Genomic DNA, 9,924 nt, shown 5'->3' with positions numbered 1-9,924 from the left:
TCATCAGCAATAGTATCTTGCACGACTAGGGCCGCAAAAATATGTGACACGTTCTTATTTGGAGCGCAATAAGAGCGCATCATATATTTTTGCGACCCTAGTTGTGTAAGATACTTTTACTGATGACTGTACCAATTACCGTTTGCTGTTTAAGCATTAACCTCTCGCAGTGAACGAAGCGCGCAGCATCTATTCGACGCTTCTGGCCTTCGGTGTTCCGCCGCACTCGGCCTTTGCAAAGGCTTGAAACCCACCGTAGTGTTTTTGACCTGCCGATTAATCGTAATCATAAAATAGTTTCCAAAAAATGGTTTAGTTGTGAAGTTTATTTGCCTAGTTGTCAAGTTTCCATACTGAATATGGGAAGTGTATTGCCTAATGCCGATCTGATATTACAGTGGGCACGATGCCGCGCCTGGGCCGCAGCGGGGCGGCGGGAGGGGGAGGGGGAGGGGGTGGAGGGGGTGCGGTGGCGCGCGTGTGCGGGCTGCGCGTGGAGCTGGTGGGCAACCTGTCGTCGTCGTGCGGCGCGCTCGACCTGCCGCTCCCGCTGCCGCTGCCGCTCGTGCTGCTGCCGCTGCCGCCCTCCTCCTGCTCCTACCATCTGCTGCCGGAGAGCCACCGCCCGGCGGGGCTGCCCGTGGTAACTATTCTGATATCTGATGATGGGATCCCGGACGGATTGATAAAATTTTCCAAATGTTATAGGCACATTTTATATGAATCGGTCGAACGAGCGCGAAACGACTTCGTTCTTCGTTCGGACTCTCGCATATTGTTGCTGCTCTTCTCGAGAGGATGCATTTTTTAAATAATTCATAAGAATATTTTTGAAAATGACAGAACGTTTACCCATTTTTTTAAAATTCATGCATTTGTTCTTGTAAATTAACGTCATCTGAAGTAAAAAAACCGGCCAAGTGCGAGTCGGAGTCGCGTTCCAAGGGTTCCGTACATTACACAAACAATGTATTTTTTTAAGTGAAACGTGAGTGAATTATCTTTATAAAACCCATAGGGGTCTGATCAAAAACTTAGTAATTCTAGCCGACTCACACTTGACTGCACATTTCTTATAGGTGTTCCTGTCATCTATAGGTAAAGAACTGTTTTGTGTATTTTTTTTTCAAAATTTTAGACCTAGTAGTTTCGGAGATAAAGGGGGAGAGTGATCATTTTTTGGCTATTTTCTTGAATAACTTTTAAACGGTTTATTCTAAAAATAAAAAATATATACATTTGAAATTGTCAGAATGAGCTCCTTCATTTGACATGCAACACGATATAGTTTGAAAATTTTTATTTTTTGGTTTTCGCATTTACCCCCCAATAGTGGCCCCCATGTTTGAAATTCATTTGTTTACGTTACATCCGTCTTTGGGTCACAAACTTGTTACATGTGTGTACAAATTTCAACTTAATCGGTCCAGTAGTTTCGGAGAAAATAGGCTGTGACAGACGGACAGACAGACGCACGAGTGATCCTATAAGGGTTTTTTTCTTTTTGAGGTACGGAACCCTAAAAATGACTCGGTTATTACAAAGTTAAATATAAGTAGATATTTAATGCTTACGCAGAATGTGGTTGATTCTGTGTATATAATAGTAATAATGTTGTATCCAGCCGGGTCTCGGCGCCGTGTGCTGCTCGTCGGAGTCGGGCGGCTCCTCCTCCGAGGAGCGCGCCTCGCCGCCGCCCGGGCCCTCCGCGCCCGCGCCGCCCGCCCAGCCCGACTGGGAGCCCTACGACCGCCCCGACTCCAGCTCGGACGCCGACGACTAACCTGAACGTAACGCAGTTGTATAATATTAGAAACGAAGCGGTGTTCGAGTGACGCGGCTGTCTTCGTAGGAGTGGGGGACTTCGCCCCCGCCGGCGCCTTCGGAGGGCCTCTCGGACCCTCCCCCTCCTCGTATGTCCTGTCTTAAGTAAGGACGAGTACGTTGAAGGTGTATTTCCTTCAGACAGCTGTCTTTCTTAATTATTATTATGTAGTTTCGTGACAAAACTGTCTTTATAGGAGCGCGGGGCTGAGCCCCCGCCCGCACTGAGAGAAAAAACTAACAAAAACACACTTAGAATTACAAAAATAAAACTTAATCCGGGGACAAGGAGAGTCAACTAATAGGAACAAATTGACTTTTGCAATTTCCATTTAGTAGGAAATACAACTTCTATATTTGTAATTTGAAGTATGCTAGAGTAATTTCAGAAATTTGGTTTTGTTATTCCGAGAGGTGCTTTAGCAATATCGGAGGTGATGACGTCATGGGTGAAAACTAACCGTTTTGTAATTCTAAGCGTGCTTTAGCAATATCGGAGACGATGACGTCATAGGTTTTACTAAACTGTACTGCGATTCCAAGCTAGCTGTTGTTATTCTAGAGATAATGACGTCACAGGCAAAAACTAAACTGTTTGCAATTCCTCCGCCCCTAGCAAACGGGCGCCGCGAGAGCATGTCGCGCGCGTGGTAGCTACCCGTCTCTATTTCTGTCTGTATGAATAAAAAAGCATTTGGTAGTATATCTCTGTACTAAAGAGGCACTATAAAAGCCTGTCGAGATATTCTACCCATTCCTTTCTTATTCATACAGTCAGAAAGAGACTAGTAGTTATTACGCGCGCAACATGCTCTCGCGGCGCACCTGTGCTAGGGAGGTTGGAATTGCAAACAGTTTAGATTTACCTTTGATGTCATTATCACTAGAATAACAACAGCTAGCTCGAAGTTGCAGAACAATATATTCCTGTAGACCCCAACTACACAGTAGGTCGCGGGTTAATATGTCCATGGCCCACAATATATCCTAAATTTATTATTTAACTTAAGTATGTTTTAAACAAAGAAGACACGAGACACGCCCGCCCGACATCCGACACAATACTAACTCTAACCAAATGAACGTAGCAAGTAGCTGTGTTGGTATTACAAAACTCGTTTAGTGATTGGTACAACAATGAACATAAACACAACAAGTCTATCTACTAAATACCAGTAAACTTTGTAATGTCGCTATAGTAACAACTGAATTGTTATTTTAAATGGGGTAATGTTATTCCCGCGAACTCGTTTTTTAGATATTACAAAACTATGTAAGTGAGACATTTACTAAAATCATAACTTGAAATCACAGATGCTTTTTTCCAAAAATCACAAACTTTACTAGTAAAAATCGGAGAATTTTAGTAGTAATAAAAATGGATTGTAACAAATACTGAACTTTGTTTAATGCTCCATTTACTAAAGTCTGTTTGCTGAAATTAGATTTAGTATTACTGAGCTGTTTGTAGAAATAAATAAATTTTACAGAAATAGTGAAACTTCCATGATTACTACTAAAACTTCATTTTTTCCCCCAGTACAGAACTGTTTATTAATTCCTGGTGGTGATTTTTCTCTCAGTGCGGGCCCTAAAATGAACCCGAGAGAAATGAGGGTTGAGGGTTCTAGATCTGTCACTTAATCAATGGATGCCTCAGTCTGGAAATAGTAACGGATACGTTTGCGTAACGCAAGTGTTTTGTGTAACAACTGTATTTACGTCGTCGGCCTAACAGTTCATAACTAGTCGTTAGATATTTTTCCTTCTCGTATAAAATGCGAAGTGTTTTTTTTTCTTTAGTCAATTTTTACCTAATTAAGAGCCTATCAACGTGCACACTAGCGCCACTGCTAAATAATCGTGATTATTTAAATTTAACGACAAGTATTTAAAAAAAGGGACCGCTATGTACTGTATTGTATATTTCAGTACCTTTTTGAATACATCAAACTAGTTTTTATGTTGCTGGATTCGTCGAACTAGGGCCTCATAAAAAAAAGGCCGTTTTAACTTTGGACGCATAGATTGACGAATCCCGCAACATAAAAACTAATTTGATGTATTCAAAAAGGTACTGAAATACACAATACAGTACGTAGCGGCCAGTGAACGCATATATTTAGTATGGAAACCGCCTTTAGGAACATTACCGTTCAAATTCTCGGGCCAAATTAGAACACATACACAATTACGCCTACATTCAAATAAGACGACGCGTTTACAGAGCCTGTAATCAAAGCTGGTAAACGAAATAATAGTCATCTTTATTACACTAATGGTACATAGCTAAGTGTAGATGAAATGCATATACACTTAGCTATGCTGCGTTCGTGGCCCACCAAAATGGACTCGCCGGAAGACCAGCGCCGACTCTCGGGTCAGCATTATGCTGAGGCGAGCCCATTTCGTGGTAAACAATTTGTAATTATGTTTGTATTAAGCATTTAATTTTACTTTTGTATGTACACTAAGTTTATCACGAAAAATAAATGATTTATGATTTATGATTTATATAATGTCAATAACTACCAATCAGCGACATTAATCCGCTAATAACCTTCTTGCTGTACGTACTGGCCGCTGAGAGTTCGCGGTTCATATTTGATTAGAATATGACTTGGACAGGGATAGGTTTATACCATACATTGAAGAACCAGTCAAATAATTCACGTATAATAATTTAATGCAGATTAAAAGATAACTAGTTAAAATGTTGTTATGAAATGACAAACTAACTCAACATAAGTAAATATATCATTGTTGTATAAATTTATTCCGCTATAATAAGTATTTTGTATATTTTATTATCAATCTGTATGGCAGTGCGAAGTCACGTTCAGGTATAGTCTGTCCGTTTTTCTAAGATACGCCATAGTAAATGTATGGCGAACTTGATCTTAGAAATCGGACTGGCTATACAGTCTGCAAAATTTACATGGGTACACGAATCGGGTCAAAAATATTTGAACAGGCGGAGTCACAATAAATCCCCACTTTCAGTTCCAATGGAAATATTTTATATGTACGAGTATATAGTCAGTCAAGCAAGTTTGTCAGTAGAAAAAAATTGCAAAATTAAAATTTTGTATGGGACCACAGCCGTTCGCGCGCTTACATTTTCTAAATTTGCCGCTCTTTTCTACCGACGGAAATGGTTTGATAGAGAACCTACATATATGTGACAATAGAGGGTGGATTCAAATGATCAACATTTTCAGATAATGTGTGTATTTTTTTAATTAATTCAGTGAAAGCGTGATAGAAAAAATGTATCTACATATAGGAGACCGGGTATGTTATCTCACGGGTTATATCTCATGAATAGAACATATTCTAGATATCTTGCCAGGCATCCACTCAATTTCATGGCTCTCTAATTGGACAGCTTTTTTCCATAGTTCTCTGCGAATAGCATCTTGTGGGAATCTGAATGGAAAGTAATGTAATATGACAATACCAAATTTGATTATTAATTTGAAATAACTAGGTAGTTTTTTTATAGCTCGATTTCATGAAATAAAAAAGGAAAATACAAATCTGTAAGAAGGAATTTATTACTACATTTAGAAAAATTACCTAAATCAAACACAAGTTAATAAAATAGTCTACTTCATTTGGCATAACACCATCCCTATTATCCTCGCAATTTAAAAAGTCGTATGTTGTTATGAAAGTCGTATGCAGTTGTTACGTTTTAGCTTAGCACGGTAGTATTGAAAACAAATCGTCATGTTTATTCCTAATTTTACTGAAGTTATCTGTTTACTACAAGTGAAAAGTGATTCCACTGTCCTTGGTATGAACTAAAATAAATTCTGCACCACTTCACGACACATGAAGATATTTTTAATTACAAAAAAACGTTGTTTTTATAAATCAATTTAGCCATTTATCACTGACTGTCATCTCGGTCGTACTGAGATTGCCAATCGAGCAGTTTGTAAGTGCCGCCTATCGCGGGGTAGTTTGCGTTGGGTCATAATTGAGCGGACAGAATGCTTCCATGTATATGCGTTCACTGGTAGCGGCCCCCTTGTTTAAATACCTGTCGTTAAATTTAAATAATCACGATTAATTAGCAGTGGCGCTAGTGTGCACGTTGATGGGCTCTTAAACAACTTAACTTACAATGTATCCAAACCTTCGAGCAACACGGAAGGGAGGCGGCATTCGCACTATTTCCCCTCTGCCGAGGTACAAGATTAGCGCGTCAATCTAATCTAGCGCGGGTAATAAAACTAGTTGCACTTGGATTTTTCACTAGACCGAGTCCAGACGCGCGCGTGAACACTGCTGCACAAAAATGCCTGTTTTCTCGGTTTTTTGTTATAAAAAGAGGTCGCGGACATCAAATTTACAAAAAGAAAGTGTTACATTTCACATGTAATTTTGTTTTTTTTACATATCATACGTTTAATTACATTCAAACACAATTATTATATTTTAGTCTCATGTAATTGTTGGATTTATCGATTTTGCTCGCTCAGTACAAATTGCGGATCGGTCGAGCGACAAATCCGACTTCTCATCTCTCAGAATACAATAACATACTTCAACGAAAATGTGTTAGTGTGCGTGTTGTGACACTTGTGACTCGTCCGTACACAAAAAGAGATCGAGGTTTGCATGATTTGTCTTTGACGTGTGTCATTTTCTATGTATTTGTGTCGTCAGCACAGATTGGATTTTGTATGTAAGTGTGTGAGAAGTGCGACTGTGTGCACCTTTCCCCCCGCGAAAAATGGCAGAATGATTTGTACGGTGAGATATCGCTTGGGCCCCTCCCTTCCGATGTGTCGGAAGCCGGTGTTGCTCGAAGATCCAAACACTCATATTGATTTCATACAAGTAAAATTTGGATAAAGAAAAAAAACTTAAAATTAGGTACTTTTTATATATTATACGTAAATAATAAAATACATAGTAGGGAAAAGAATCTCACAGCGTCGAGTTTCTACCAGAAACCTAACTGGGGGTAAAAACCGAAGGATTTTAATTTAATCTAATTGTTTAATTGGCAGCACATGACAACCAATTCACCACATAATTTTCCCACGCCTTAATAGTCATAGCGCCATCTACTCCGGCTGACTTGCAATATTTTACGCCGCTATACGCGGAGTATTGGTCTGAACTGAACTGAAGCATCGACGCTCAAACTCACATTCCTGTTGCATTTGATTGTATCATTTTATTATAATTATTATGTAAGTGTTATATACTATTGTGTTAAAACTGTGCTCTCTACACCGCAACCATGTTCAAGTAGCGAAATCTTTGGAGCAACACATTTAATTGGTCCAATATCACATTGTTACTGGTGATTCCCAATATAGGTAATTATAAAAATAATAGTGTACAATAATAAAATAATAAGTGTAGTGTGACTTATTATTGTGACTGTGGCCTCTCATTACGGTACAGCAACACTGTTGGCTGTCCATCTTGGACCTTATTACAAAAGGCGTAAGGTCCACGGGTGGACAGTTAAGAGTGTGGGCGATGTACTTTATCAGAAGCCCTGCTCAAATTAAACTTGAATCCCATGTTTTGCTCCAAAATTCGTTATTGGAAGGTGCGAGTGGGAATAAACTGCCAAGTTACCTACGAACAAATGTGTAGGGTAAATCGCTTATAACTGACTATCTCACGGGTGACAGGTTTCTCAAAAAAAATTACAATATTTCTCAAATTATATATGCATGAAATATTTAAATTTATATTTAATTACACAAACGGGTCTACCGCGATATAATTTCATTGTTTTTACCTTTAATTCCGACGTTTCAGCTGAGTTGCACCAGCTGTGGTCACGGAACCCGACGACGGGACGGGACGGGACGGGACGTGACGGGACGGGACGGGACGTGACGGGACGGGACGGGACGGGACGGGGCGGGGCGGGACGGGACGGGACGGGAAGGGTCGGGACGGGACGGGGCGGGACGGGACGGGACAGGACGGTAGACCCGTTTGTGTAATTAAATATGTGTACAAAACGCAAGGGTTTAAAGTGTTATATTTAAATTTATTCTAAGCATACAAAAATAGCCAGGTATTTTATGATGGTTTGTTAACTGCATGGTCAGTTATTAGCCATTTACTTTAGCTTTATGTCATTGCTCACCCGCAAACGGTGAATGACAATAACTGTTTAGTCATTATGTTTATTAGCGAAGCCAGTGAGGTAAGTGTGCTATTATACATATAGTACCTATCTAATAATAATAACTGCCAATGTATTTGGGATTAGGTATTTAGCGTAAAAACGATCAACACGATCCATGGCTTTACATTTAGTGCAGGTGAGAGGTAGCGAGACTTCTTGCTTAAGAGCATTAAATTCGCGTTCCAGAGCAGTTTTATTAATAATACATATTATTGAAAAAAATAATTATAATGAAATTTTTGTGGCAATGCGTTGGAAGCCCTTCCATTCAGGAGGGACACTTACCTCATTGATAAATAAGAAATGTTATCTCAGTACTCTCGCTAGGTGTAGACCGAATACTTTTTGCTGTATTTGTTAAATTAGTATTATTGAAAATGGATACTCGGTAATTTGTCTCTGTTGCTATGTGAACAGCGTGTGTAACAAAATAAAATGGTCACCGCGTACGAAATTAGACTAATTAGAGTATGTTACATTTTTTATAACCACGCGTATCAATATCATAGAGCAGCGGCTCACTTTGTAAACTGTAGTTGTCTGGTGTATTCATGTTAGTATACCTAATTAAAACAGTAATTATTTTTGACAAGATCGGATAATAATACTCTCTTCCCGAGTTAAGGCTGCGTTTCCACCAGAGATGTGCGAAAATGCGTGGCGATGGCTGTGTTTGTTAAGAACCAATAGAGTCACACATACAATATTATATTGGTTCTTAACAAACACAGCTAGTCCTCGCTACGCATCCTCGCACATAGCTGCAGCCTAAAGAAGGATGTAGTCACATAGCCTAAGAAAATTTATAAATTAGAACGTAATTCAGTATCTGACATCTGTCGGTTTGTTATTGTATTTTACTATTCGAGTGTTAGTGTAGTTATTTTTGTATTACCTAGCTAGTGAATTGTAGAGATTTCTTCAATAAATGTCGATATTTCACTGCTGAGTTTTTCTTTACAACCAGTTCATTCCTGAAGCATTTTACTGTAATATGATGTAATATAGTTGGGTTGGCTTGGTAGCCCTAATGTAGCTGTAATATAGTTGGGTTGGCTTGGTAGCGCTAATATAGCTGTAATATAGTTGGGTTGGCTTGGTAGCGCTAATGTAGCTGTAATATAGTTGGGTTGGCTTGGTAGCGCTAATGTAGCTGTAATATAGTTGGGTTGGCTTGGTAGCGCTAATGTAGCTGTAATATAGTTGGGTTGGCTTGGTAGCGCTAATGTAGCTGTAATATAGTTGGGTTGGCTTGGTAGCGCTAATATAGCTGTAATATAGTTGGGTTGGCTTGGTAGCGCTAATGTAGCTGTAATATAGTTGGGTTGGCTTGGTAGCGCTAATGTAGCTGTAATATAGTTGGGTTGGCTTGGTAGCGCTAATGTAGCTGTAATATAGTTTTGTTGGCTTGGTAGCGCTAATGTAGCTGTAATATAGTTGGGTTGGCTTGGTAGCGCTAATGTAGCTGTAATATAGTTGGGTTGGCTTGGTAGCGCTAATGTAGCTGTAATATAGTTGGGTTGGCTTGGTAGCGCTAGTGTAGGTAGAGTTACAAATATGAGACGTTGAGTTTGAGAGTGCACTTTTTCTGCAATACCTGCCTAGGTAACATACTTACGAGTAGTACGACGTAAATGAAGGAATTACTCGTATTACTTTTGCGTAAAGTAAGTAAGAAATATTTTGTCCATAAATAAAAGCTGGAGAAGGGTTTGGCCTAGACATAATGAAGCTTTATGACAATGTCAAATTAAAGCGACCTCAAGCTACAATATTTTGCACTACTTTGGGTAGATAGTAGGTACAGACGGTACAGTCAGCATTAAAAATAGTGGATCACAATACGCGTCAATATCTGCCATTCTCTAATAACTTAACACAATAAAGGTAAATGTTTCAATCCAAACAAAATCATAAAAAAATATCTC

Source organism: Cydia splendana, chromosome 15, assembly GCF_910591565.1.
Source record: "Cydia splendana chromosome 15, ilCydSple1.2, whole genome shotgun sequence".
In the NCBI taxonomy this organism is placed as follows: Eukaryota; Metazoa; Arthropoda; class Insecta; order Lepidoptera; family Tortricidae; genus Cydia; species Cydia splendana.
Note: the sequence above shows the minus strand (reverse complement) of the source record.